Below are 13,749 nucleotides of genomic sequence, written 5' to 3'. Positions count from 1 at the left end.
ATCGATAACTACTTCTGAGTCGGACGTCCTGGCACTTGCGTTGCACGTCGTCTTGGGCGTCGGGTCACGGCATCGTCGGGTATGGGAATCGCGGGTAGACAGTGTCGTCGAAGCGTTTTTCGGCAGCGGCGTCGTTTTGAAGGCGGTTCGCGTCGTGGTCGAAGTCATTGTATGCGGCGTCGGCGTATCCAGGGTGGCGTCTTCGTGCGGCGTGGTCGTCGGAGGATCTTCGATATTTCGCTCGTGAGCAACCTCACCTCCAGAGGTTGCTGTCTTTAGTTTCCCCTACGTGGGCTGGGAGACGTTCCTCGTACCGCCACTGCGTAGCTGCGGCGTGGCGACGCAAAGCGCGAGGCTGACGGCGATGGTGAGCGCGAAAAGCGGTTCGGCGAGTACTCATCGCGACACAGGAAGTCGTCGATATCTTGCGGACGTTGGCCGAAGCGTGCTCGTGGTGCGTCAACGGCAAATCCACGAAGACAGATACGTCGGTACGGGCAGTCACGACGAATATGGCCGGCCTCACTGCAATGGAAGCACAACGGTAGGTTGTCGGAACAGGCGTCGCATTTCCTGGGGTTTCAGCGTCGTGCGTAGGCTGGGCGGGCGGGGGCAGGGAGGCGGCGTTCTGGAACAGGTGTCTCGTCTCAGAGAGTACTTACAGGGTGTCGCTGGGTCTGAGGAGTGCGTATTGCAGCGGTGTAGGTGATGGCTTCGGGTTCTGTAGCTGCCGGGGTGCCAAGTGCCTGTTGCACTTCCCGCTCCACATCCATGAAAGCCGCTGCTTGGGGCTGTGGGGAGGATGGCAGTAACCGGCTTAGCTCCTCGCGGACGATTTCGGGAATGACTCCCCGCAAGTTTTCGCTGGTGGTGGTTGTGTCCGGACGGGTTGCACAGAGAGAAGGGCGTTTGTACTGCCGAGCCCAGATGTCGAGGGTCTTCTCGATCGTGCAGGCTTCTTGCATGAATTCCTGGACTGTTTTTGGCGGCTGGAGGACGAGGCTGGCAAAGAGTTGTTCTTTTGGTGTTGTTGTTGCCTTGGTGACATGGCACATACCCACGACGGGGGATTGGCCAGGGTTCAGTGGGGACACCCCATAGAATAGGCTAAAGTGGTGTCAAGCTGTTGACTGTGACTTGGTTGAAATTTCAGAGTAGTTTAAAAGGAAAGGAGAGAGAGAGAGAAACAACTTTATTGTAACACCAGTCAATGAACGCCAGGAGAGAAGTCCATCTCCCCTGTCGGCCCTAGCCGTCGGCCGGGATCCCTTGGGATACAGCAGCAGCAAGGGCTTGACCGATGATGTCTTGCTGGACGTTGGGGTCTGGGCTGCGGAGCAAAGCCTCCCAGGATTCTATAGTGCGTGAGCTATCATATTTAGCCGGGCACGTCCACACCATGTGGACCAAATTTGCTGGCTGATAGCAAAATTTTCACTTTGACCTGAATACTGTAGGATGCCACTTGCTGTAGAGTACTGGGTTGGGAAAAACCCCTGTCTGTAATTTCCTCCAAAGAACCTCCTCTTTTTTATTGAGCGTTTTGTCCGCTCCCGGATAAATCTGACGATTTAGTCTGTAATACTGTGATTTCCTGGTATGCGCGCATATCCTCTGTGCTGTTTGTACTTCCAGAGATTTGGGAGGTCACAGGGGTCGACCGGTAAGTGAGACCTCGGGCGACCGAATGAGCCTCCTCGTTCCCTTTAAGTCCTTGGTGAGCTGGTGCCCAAACGAGCAGAACCAGTTCTCTGGGTCCTCCTTCCCTGCTTAATATACGGATGGCAGTCTCCGTCACCCTCCCCGATTCGTAATTTCTCACAGCGTTTTTTGAATCGCTAATGACCACCTTGACCCCTCCTTGGCTGGCGGCTAAGGCTATCGCCACTTCAAGGAAGAAACAAAATATCGGGAGAAAATATCTGAGAATTAAATTTATAAATATATGAAAATTCCCAAACGCTCTTTTGAATGCGGAAATTTTCGAAACAGTTCGCAAGTAAATCTGCCGGTAGCTGATATATAATTGGGGAGGTATTCGCAAACTTGATACAGTGCAAAACTCTGGCGCTCGCGCCGAAATAGTGGAGGAGGAGAACCGACAAAGTGAGACCCCATTTTGTAATGGTAATTTCTAGGTGGGCTCTCCTCTGATGTGCAAACTCCCGCAAGAGAATAGGAAATGCTCCAATGTCTCGACTTCACCACAAGCCGCAAAATGAATTGTGGGACTGAACCCGCATCTACATAAGTAAAGATTTGAACGGGGAATCCTGCACCGAATGAGTGTCATCGCTACCTCACACTGCCGGGTTTTACACGCACGAGCCTTCCAGGGTTACATGAGATGTTGGTAGACAACAGTAGAGAATAAGAGATCGTTGCACGTTGCGCTTATAAACTGAAAACGCTGAAATCGAGTCGTACCGAGAAGAACAAGATTGGGGACGTTACAGGCAATAAGTGCATTTAGAGCTCTTAGCAGCGTCTTTTCATTGTCGAGTGCTGTTGGGAGGGCTCCGAACTCAGGCTTCTCTCGCTGAAGACCTGTGCTGGCTCCGGTGCGATGCGCAGAGGACTGGTGTCACGACTTGGAAGGCTACCCAGCACCTCCACCAGATGTCAGGAAGCGGTGACTGCAGTCCGGAGAAAAGAAAGGCTGCGAAAATGGCGTCTAAACTAAGCTCTTTATTTTGGCTGAGTTGAGCCCCCAATGGACTAAATCACGCGACGACGGTGTACCAACAAGTCTGTTCGGCGGTCGTCGAACAGAATGACCGCCGCTATCGGCCATAGGTCAATTTAAAGCTGAAAGCGAACTTTCGAGATAAAGCGTGCAAAGTTACTAAAACATTCTGGAACAACGTAGAATCAGCTCTGCCCTGATGCGATCAATCGAGATAAATCTGGCCGCGTCTGTATCGTAAACACAGCGATAAAGCTGCGTGCCGGGCAGCTTTGAAGAATGAACAAAAACTGCAATGATTCGCGGCAATATGAAGTGACCCAATGAATTATTTGATCCGGAACGCCTATTATTTCGTTTTGGTTGCTAGTTTATGATGAGGGACTCTATCACGAGCTACGGAATTTAAAAAAAAATTATGTTGACCTGATCACCACAATCTAGCGCTTTGGGTAGTTCATTATAGTGACCACTAGCTGTGCTGTAGTGGGGAGTCCTCGACGGAAGCCACGTTGGGCTTTGGTCATTATTTCCGTCTGGTATAAAAAATTGTTGTGGCATTAGGTGAGTACATGTTCCAGCACTTTGCAGGAGGTAGAAATCAAAGAAATAGGGCGGTAATTACCTAGTGGCAATCGGCTGCCGCTTTTAAAAACCGGAACGCATGGGGGAAAGTATTTCATTCACCTGGTACATAGCCGATTCAAAAAGTTATTAAATATTATTATGTAAAATTTGGCTAGCATTTCAGCGTACACTTTAAGAAAGGTAGTTGGAATATTATCGTAGCCGAGAGATTGGTAGGGGTCCAGCCGCAGGAGCGGTTTTACTATTCCTTTTATGGTAATAACACTTGTTAATTTTGAGACTGTTCAGACAACAATCGGTGAACGTTGTATTAGATTTAGTAAACACGCTTTGGAATTAAGTATTGAAACTTCAGCTACCTCTTTTTTATCTGTAGTGGCAGTGTCATTGGCAATATTCTTGTCAAGTTTTCTAGTTCTTTTGTTTGAGAGAAACTGCCAAAATTTACTGGGATTTTCTGTCACGAAACGACCAAGCGTCTCACCATCGAAGCCAGGTCGAAAGTGTGAGTCGTAGCTTACTAAAAAAAAGGGCGTCATCGTCTGGGAGGCGTTGAAGTAACGAGCGTTAGATGTTTGGTCTACTAGATGAAGAAAGCGAAGGAAAACGCGCCGCTGGTCTCGAGAAACAGAATGAAATACCCTTTGAAACGGGGTAGATTGCCACCATGCTCGGCTACGCGTGCACACACGCCGCATAGCGGAACGAGCGCCGCCTGGCGCCATCTATCAAAGAAATTACGATGCACGTCTACTCATTGTCGAGTTGCACACCCTCAAGATACGTCCCAAGCGGAATTTGCTTCTTTTGGGGGGTGAAGGTGTGCTTAGCATTCGGCTTGCTTTGCGATATAGTAACGCTTCAATTAGTAATTGTAGTATACAATGTTTACCAATTATTTAATTGTGGTTTTATTTTTATACCACAACCAATAGGTTTAATTTGCCTTCCAAATTCGGCATACAACTGTCCCCGGATCGGTGCCCGTTGTTGTCGGATTATATATAGCTGAACGAATGTAAACATGTATAGCGGTCCTGTAACGGCAGAGTTTTCCTACCGTTTTAGAATATTTTTTGGTCAGGAGGGGAAATGGATGAGAGGGCACAACCAATTTTAATGGATGCGATCTTGGATTAGAGAAATCGAAACTATGTCGCCATTTCGTCCCCTGACGTCATACTCACATAGTTACACCTCTATGCATCTTATTGGACCGTGACGTCATCATTGGCATGCGGCAGGAAGTTGTTTCTATAATGATATTGTAGATGGCGCTACAAGTCTCAACGTGAGATGCGCTGTTTTCTAGTTGTATCCGCAGATGGCTCTTTGATCTCAGGGTGGTAGGAGACCTCACGAAATCTCGAAAAGTGACGAGTAAGAGCTAACGCTCTTCAAAATCAGGGCGCCATAGTTCTGTACAATGACGTGGTATGCAGTACTTTTTGGTTTAAATCAGCGTCACCAGTCGCCACTGTGGACATTGCTGCTATCTTCGAGGCTTTAGCATTAGCTAAGATTGACGAAAATGACCGTTCAAACTTTATTTTTGTAAAGTTCCTTTGATTCTTCACTCTGTCAGCTACTGCAGACTAAAAGACAAAGGCTTCAAAAAGATTCCAGTGTGTTTCAGGGCGCCCCTAAGTTAAAGCTGAGGAGAGAGCACCAAGGTGACTTTCTTCCCGGCTTGTACGCAGGTTCGCAAAAACGACGAGATGTTCCTGGTGGACGGCCGCCCGCTGGACAAATCCAACTGGATGCGCTACGTGAACTGCGCGGCCAGTCCGCAGGAGCAGAACCTGGTGGCCTTCCGGCGTTACGGCAACATCTACTACCGGACACCCAAGGCCGTGGGGGCCGGCGAGGAGCTCCTCGTGTGGTACGGCACAGCGTTCGCTCGGGAACTGGGGCTGCTCGGCAAGCGACGAGGTTCGGGGCCGTCCGCGAAAGGTGAGGGTCTCGTCTTTTCACGCCAGGGACGAGCAGTCGCAATTGGATGGGGTGATCTGATTTAGATTTTTCATGCAGAGGCTGATGGGACACTTTGAATTCGTAATGGTCATCAGAAATGTATTACTGCAAATGACATGTGTTTAAAGAATAGGGACGTCAAGTAGAAGTTGACTTCAATCGACAAGGAAACTCGTTCAATCACAGAGACCACTGTCACCGGCAACGGAGTTGCTATAATATAAGAAAATGAAAAAAAAACGAAATACAGCTGTCGGCCTCCATGGCCGGTTTCGCAAGCATAATGCGTGCGTCGACACCGAATTCCGGGCGTGGATCCCAGAGGCCACACTATCACTATTCACTTTAGAACAGTGGTAACCCGCTCTTTTTGGTAAAGACGTCATGAGTTTGAATCGATTAGTGGGAAGAATCTTAGGTACAAATTTCTCAGCGACGAATGCGTCTTTATAGGTTGGTAGAGCACCGGACGCGTAATTCAGAGGCTGTGGGATCGGATTCCATTGATGCCATGTCGTTGTGTTTTTCTTCTGCTTTCTAATAAATTATCTTTTAAATAATTACCCAGTTACTCTTCGGTTGATGAACATCACAAATTAAAAAGACTGTCTTTGCTTCTTGGTTTCGGTGACTGTTCGCTTCCGTCATGTCCGTTCTTTACAGTACGCGAATATCGGTGGTGCTCACCGCTGCTTGTTGCTTTCTTAGCGCTTGTCGAGGCATGGCAGAGGAGGCCAAGTGGAGCGTGTGCCACGGAGATAGGAAATTAACTATTACAATTCAGTTCATCAGTTTACTAGTAAAAGCAATACACCAGTTTTCCGGTGTCCGCTTAAAGCCGCATTACTACTTGCCAAACGCCATACTGTTACCTCAAAAAGCCTATTTTTTAAATTAGTCCCAAGCATTCCCGAGAGACCTGGTATATCGCCTGCCAGGAAGAGCGCCTAACAAGGCCTACAATATCGATTAATGTTCTCCTCGTCAGGGTCTCACGGAAGCGCTGGGCAAATGTTTAATGAGTCCGGCAGGTTTCCGGGGTACCCACCTCCAATAGTCGCGTCCCTTTGGCATCCTCACTGGCGTGAACGCTCACTGCCTATGCTTTTTTTCTCAGCTTCGGAAAAATCAAGCCTTGAAGCAAGTGCCAGATATGGTAGTAGCTTATAAGAACGTCGAGCAGTCATGCAGTTGTCCTTGCCAGTACAGAGGTGCGCTGGTGGTAATGTGCGCAAGCAACTGCACAAGGAGACTGAAGCGAAGCTCCTCAAACCGTAGATCGAAAGTGGCCTCAATTTTGAGACTTATATTCCTGCCTCGGGTGTCCAATCTGCAATCCCGATTGAGTCAGTTGAGCGTCCAACCTGCTTTTGAGGCTGATCTTAATCTGCTGTTAAACACAATTACTCGTCCAAACAAAATTACAACCCTGAAAGTTGAAGGTACGGAACTAAGAAGATCGTGCTTGGCCAATGCTTTTAACGAATTTTTTACCTCAGTTGGGACTCGCTCTCACAATCGTGCCTGTTCGAAATTTTTGGGTAACAAAATTTCACAATCCTTGTTTTTTGAACCGACTAATGAAAATGAGGTGTACATTAATCTAAAAACCCTGAAGGACAACCCCCCCCCCCCCCCCCCCCCACGGCAAGCCTAACTCTTGCAATTTCCAAACCCGTCCAATAAAGTATGTCTTACCTGAAATTGTGCCATGTCTAACGCACATATTGTACGCATTGTACTTTCTACCGGCAATTTTCCTGCTGCCATGAAACTTGCCAGGGTGTCCGTAATTTTTAAAAAGGGAGACAGAAATAATGTAAGCAATCATAGGCGAATATCAGTTTTGCCCTTGTTCTCTAAGGGGCTAGAAAGTGTAATTCATTTCCGTGGTCATAATTTCCTACAAAAACACTATTATAAATGACTGCCAGTACGGGGTCACCAAATATTGATCAACAGAACAGGCATTACTTGATCAAAAGGAGTGTATATTAAGCAATACTGAATCCCAGAAGCTTGCATTAGGAATTTTTGTAGACTTTAGTAAGGCTTTTGATACGATTAATCATAAGACTGTTTGTAAAGCTTGAACATTACGGTATACGCGGTCATGCCCTTAATCTTCTGAAATCATACATGTGCTCGCGATCACAATATGCTTCAATCAATAATTGGCATTCTGAAATTCTACAAATTTCAAACGGTGTGCCCCAGGGCAGTGTTCTAGGTCCTATACTTTTCAATATATATATATATATATATATATATATATATATATATATATATATATATATATATATATATATATATATGCCGTCGATCAGCACAAATAATATATTTTATCTCTTTACTTATGTTGATTATGTCCTTTATATATATATATATATATATATATATATATATATATATATATATATATATATATATATATATATATATATATATATATATATATCGACGGCATCAGTTTATTCTGCTCCTCCTCAGATACGAAACAACTGACAGATACCGCGAACACTGCACTGGATAACTTGAGAGAATGGTCTTCATTGAATTCATTACTAGTAAACCGAGAGAAAACAAAGGCAATTATATTTCACTCCAAGGGCAAGGTAGTCGCGAATCCTCCACCAATCCTTTTTAGCGGCACAGAACTAGAATACGTCGAGGCATTCACCTCCCTTGGCGTAGATTTCACTCCTACAATGTCATGGAATACCCACATTAGCAAGATATGCATCACCTTGTCTAAATTGATAGGTATCATCGCTCGTAATAAACATATTTTTCCCGCGAAAACGAAGTTCGACCTTTATGAGGCTTTTTTATTCTCATATATAGATTATTGTTACTTGGTATGGGGAAATACTACTGTGTCAAGTATACAAAAACTTTTTACACTACAGAAAAAAATGCTACGGACCATTACAAATGCTTCCTTTAACGTCCCGACTCGCTCCATAAGACAGGTATAAAATTATTCCGGTTAATAAGCTATTAGATTACAGGTTTGCCTGTTTTTATAAAAAAATCACGGCACGAAATGACCCTTTATTGAGCCGCATTGTTCCCCGTGTACCATATATGACACCCTATGCAACTAGAGACAAGGGAATGTTTGCAATACCCAGATGCAGAAGAAACTACGGTTGAGCGATGTCAAAATATATTCTTCCGAAATTTTTGAACACCCCTCTCGATAGCAATTTAACAAAAATGACTTCTTCTGCACTTAGGGAACTGTTCATTGACTCGGTTGTATGTTGTTACTGTGTTGAAATGTTTTTACCTGTCGTTTCCGTTTTTGTCTTCTTTCTCTAACAATGTCTACAATGTATAATGACTCTCCTGTGTAACTGTCTCTGCTAATGCTGCCGACTTCTACGGGTGACGAAGCTTGTCAAGCGGTCATTGCGAACCGCTTTTTTTTTTTCATCACCCACGGTTTTTGTGCGACAGAAGCTGAAATAAACTTGACTTGTATCCAAGATCTGCTGTGGGTATGCCCGGCGCTGCAGCCGACGAGATTCCGGCACCTGGCGCGGCAGGGAGTGTCTCGCCGACCAATCCTTCGTCATATATGGTTTGGAGGCAGGGACCGCATCATCGTTCACTCGTCGGCTTCATTACAACTTACAACATTTCTTTAGCCATCACTCTCTTTCAACCAACATTACAGACGCCTTTTATGCCCTCAGGATATAAATATCGATAAAAAAAAGCAATCAAACAAGAAAGCGATGGTAATAACTCTTCTGTGCATGTATGTAGACGTGAATTTGGCATGGCTGGCGATTAGTGCTGAAACTCTAGTTCGTTCCCGAGCTCTCCACAAATTATCTGCTGTTTCTGGGCACAGAAGACGGAGACAGCGAGGCCAGACCGCAACCGGTCTTCTCCTGCGACACATGCGGCGAGCGGTTTTTCGCGCGAGACCACTTGGAGCAGCACAGGCGGCGCAAGCACCCGCAGAGGCCAGAGGGAAGGCACCGCTGCGCCCACTGCCCCTATTTGAGCGATAACAGGTAAGGCGCGATTGGACATCTCGCCTCGTTTTGGTTCTTCTGTGTGAGGTTTTAATTCGGGGATACATATGTTCTCCTTGATTAACCGCGGCTGACACGATTCAGAAGCGGCCGGGCCCAACCCCGTAATCTCGCGCGCTACCGAGCGCACGCCAACCACGGTGGGCCTTGCTCTGTGTGGGAACCAAGGAACAACACTCTGGCTGACACAAAGAGACATTTATTGCTACAACAACAATAACGTCAGCTAGCAACCAAATACGCGAATGAATCGAGGTCGTCCTACTCACCAGCACAGTTACGAGCGAATGTTCGCCCACGCTAGGGCAAGCGAGAAACTCCGAGGTCGCAAGGGACGAGCTGGCGGGTGTTCCCAGCACGAGGCCTCGCTCCGCTAGCGAAGAGCGGAGTGCCGCGCCGAACAGTCGGTGCGCGTCGGGTTCCCGAGCCGAAGATCGGGTGCTATGCCCCGCTCGCGCGCGCAGCAATCACGCCGTTCGTGGCGCTCGTTTCGATGCCACGCCGGCGCCCTTCCTTGTTAGTTAAAGTAACTAAAAATTAGGGAGGAGCCATTCACCAAAGGGGACGAATCCTCACAGTCAATATATAGATACACCTGCGACTTGCGACAAACAGTTATGGTGTTCCGATATTTATATTCAAGAAGAGCAGAAAGAGGTGAGAGAAATAGCTGGGTGTCACAGCAGGAAAATGTCACAACAGGGTGGTGCTGCATTATTGAAAAAAAAATACTCCCTTTCTTTCTTCTCTCCTTCCGGACGAAGTAGTGTAGTTTAGAAGTGGATCCGCGGCCATTCGCGGTAGCATATGAGTGCATTGGACATTTTAGTTTATCAAATAATCAAGCTGACATGCTCTTCGCTCCTCGTTTCGTTCGCTTCCACCTAGAGGAAACGTCACCATGCACGAGCGCACCCACACGGGCGAGCGTCCCTTCGTGTGCCAGGTGTGCGGGAAGGGCTTCACACGGCGGCGTAGTCTCACCGACCACCTCCTGGTCCACTCGGGGCAGAGGCCGCACGAGTGCCCCGAGTGCGGACAGCGCTTCAGCCAGGCGTCTACCCTGACGAGTCACCGCAGGGAGCAGCACTGTGTGGACGGCGGGGCTACATACCACGTGTGTCCCCACTGCGGGAAGGCGTTCACCAGGAAGGGCAACCTCACCAAGCACCTGGTGACGCACACGGGGGAGAGCCCCACGCCTGCTCACAGTGCGGCAAGACGTTCACGCAACGGACTCACGCCCAGAGTCATGAGAGGGTGGTGCACGGCCGCCAATACCAGCTGCACTGCCCGCACTGCGGGAAAGGCTTTGTGAAGATGGCCGATATGAGAGCCCATGTGCGCGCAGCCCACGGCTCCGCTGGGGATAACCAGTGAGGGGCTCAGTGCAGGTGGATAGCATGTAAAAGCGATTAAGGGAGGTAGTTTGCCAGTCGCCGAGCCGACTTGAAACAAGTGTAAACAATGAAAGTAAAAGCGAAGGCAGTTATATTTAGCGACCGCTCCTCGTGTGCCCTGTCTTCTGTGTTTCTTCACAGAACATTAACATCTGTGAACAATTACACAAACTAGAATTACTTTTAAGGGCAGAAAGACACCACACGAAGAAACGAACTTGACAGTACTGAGCGCTAACTAACAACTCGGTTTTTGTTGACAGATCACTTGTTTTTACACAGCAGCTGCTCGTATTAACAAAGTGAAAGAAAACAATTCACTCCAATCCTCCTCGAGGGATGACGGGATCCAACTTGATCTCATATGTCCGCGTGCGAATTCTTTTCCTTCACTTTGTTGATAAGAGCAGCTGCAATATAAAAGCGAGCGATCTCTCAGTAGAAACCGAGTCGTTAGCACTCTGTCCTGTCAAGTTCGTTCCTTCCTGTGCTGTCTTTCTGCGCTAAAAATAAATTCGTATAATGCACCAACTAGCCTGCAGATACGTTTTCGCAAGTTACAACAACTAGCCCCACAACAAGCATAACTCATCCTATGTAATTAATTGGGAGCAATTAAGTATACTTTGCAGAATGCCAAGTGTGTACCACTAAATCTAGCTGCGTCGCCATCTCTCAGCAGGGTCGACATACACGCGAGAGCAAAATAATAGTTTTCTTTCAGCGAACACGTTACTCGGGTGAATTTCAGCAAAAACTAAAGAAAATGATGTCCATGACGAATTCATATCTTCATATATAGATACTCTAAAACAGGCAACAAAATGCACTTGCCTGAGGTGCAGTGATCGGAGCTGCACTGCAGTTTCTAAAGAACAATAAAATGAAAAACCTGCACGAATATTTCATTAGCGTAAGTTCTCAGTCAACCGTGCCTGCTTAAATTTTTCCTCTTGCTGCGTTCGAATTGAGTGCGCTTAACGCCTATGCACATCATAGCCGCACTGAAGGCGCCTTGACGTACAACGACTATAAGGCGGCTTCGTGCTGTAGTGTTTGTCCACAAACTGACCATATATTCTGTTCGCATTTGGCCTGTTTCTGTTGTGCTGCCTGGAAAGCGATGCTTTTCATTGTTTCATTAATAGAGGTGGTTCTGCATGCGCCAAAAAGAACGAGGAGAGGGTGTCACGATAATTAATCTTGCACTGTTTTGAAAGCTCACCTTTTTCTTGTTTAACACTTGATTAGGAAGTGTCAGTCTCATGCTGCCATTATTGTATTGTTCTCGTTTCACTGCCCTCCATTGTTTGCATTCGATGTTCAATGTGCTCGTGCTATGTGCTCTTGCTGCTGTATTTGACAATGCAACTGAGTTGCGACAAATTTGACATTGGAGCTTTTATTCTAGATTTTTACTGTTGTTTACGGCTGTGGTTGAGAGCACTTTCTGAGGTGTATATTGCGTTTGTGTTTCTAACCCGCCCTGTAAAGTTCATACAACTAGCAATATCAATAAAAATTGAGTAGATAAGAAAGCACATGCTCTTTGATCAGCATAGCATGGATCTGACCGCCAGTATGTCAACAGCATGAGCTGTTCATATAGCTATATTTATCGGCAAAGCCCAGGCTAATAGTGACGAAACAATACTGATTAATACCAAACGCGAAAAAGAAAATGTGGCTGAATCTTGCTTTTAGTTTTCCTGAAGTCTAGATTGCGTGCTTCACGCTAGTATTTACAGCAGATCATCGGCTCACGTATAGGATCTTGCCTAGGTGAGTGTCGGAAGCTTTCTTCCTGAGCGAATGATCAAGAAAAGTTGTTTGTATGGCAGTGTGTGCCTCGTGTTCGATGTTGTAACAGGCACTACAACCTCTTTATGCCACGTGGTGCAGAACTACAACACCAATAATTGAGCTCCCTGTTCCTAGGCGAAAAAGTCGGGACAAATGCTGGCAACTACTTGCGCAGACTCTCATCTGTCCTTTCCGCTCCTGGTCGGAGAAGGCATTTCTAAAAAAAATCCCCGCTTCCGGCAAACCATATACCTAAAAGCTTCACCAGTTTCACTGGCAAATAAGCAATAATTGATGCCATTCCTAACCGGTACACTCTGCGATGCGATCAAGGCCACGCATATTTACCTTTCGAGAAAAGAAAAAAATATCTTCGCGGGTATACACCCGAAGAACCTTGCATGTGATGTCCGCTGGGTGGAGGCTTCATACTTACCGCTACCTCACGGAAACTACACCGCGATTTTGCGGAATGTTGCTACTACTGTTGTCGCAGCAAAATAAAGAGGGGGGGGGGATAAACTATGCTTCGGCTTTGCTGAAACATCCGGCTACAGCCGTGATGTCCTTCAACTAACATTCCTTTCCTCTTTCTCTGTGTCTTGAAGGGGCTTGACTTCTGCGTTTTATTGCATTTTCTTTCTTCTCCTTGTTCGTAGTCCTTCGATAGTCTTTATTCTGTCTTTCCTCTCTTGGCTCATGGATTCCTATGACAACGACTGCAACGGCATTCAGTTGCGCGTGACTACTCTGGATGGCATCGCAGTAACGGCTCTCGCCGTAAAATTGATTGTGCTTACACTGTACCGCGTAAGCCATGAAGCCCAGCGAGAGCAAACGTAATTGGCTGCATTTTGAATTTATCTCTTTTACCTCTTTAATAATCCTCTAGTGGTGTGGTCTAGACACCCACCCAGTGTAAGACTGCTACAGCGCCTTTCAACTACTCATCATCCCAACGTAGATGCGCAAAAAGAAAAAAGAATGGTTATCAGGAAATGAAAGTTGCTATAACTGCCTAACTTCTTGCCGGACACCTCAACCGCGCTGTGAGGGAAGGGAGGGAGGTGGGGGCGCAAGAAGAAAGAAAAACAAGCCGTAGTGTAAGGCTCCAGACTAACTGAGACCACCTGGGGATCTTAAACTTGCCCCTGACATCGCACAGCATATGGGTACCTTTTCATTTCGCCGCCATCGAAAAGCGGCCGTGTCGAGCCCCTGTACTCCGTCTCAGTAGCCGAGTGCCCTA

The 13,749-nt window shown here is 46.9% G+C and overlaps 1 pseudogene across 1 annotated transcript in view; it reads left to right on the top strand.

The window, feature by feature from the left end:
- Window positions 1-10,677, top strand: part of LOC144102548 (histone-lysine N-methyltransferase PRDM9-like) — a 30,522-nt pseudogene extending 19,845 nt beyond the window's left edge. Inside the window, exons 7-9 of the transcript XR_013308218.1 lie at window positions 4,975-5,227; window positions 9,111-9,276; window positions 10,186-10,677. The product of XR_013308218.1 is annotated as a histone-lysine N-methyltransferase PRDM9-like (transcript). The remainder of the gene's footprint in view (window positions 1-4,974; window positions 5,228-9,110; window positions 9,277-10,185) is intronic.
- Window positions 10,678-13,749: the final 3,072 nt, after the last annotated feature.

The sequence above is a fragment of the Amblyomma americanum genome, chromosome 8 (genome assembly GCF_052857255.1).
Source record: "Amblyomma americanum isolate KBUSLIRL-KWMA chromosome 8, ASM5285725v1, whole genome shotgun sequence".
NCBI lineage: Eukaryota > Metazoa > Arthropoda > Arachnida > Ixodida > Ixodidae > Amblyomma > Amblyomma americanum.
The sequence above is the reverse complement of the archived record's forward strand: the minus strand, read 5'-3'. Positions and strand labels throughout refer to the sequence as shown.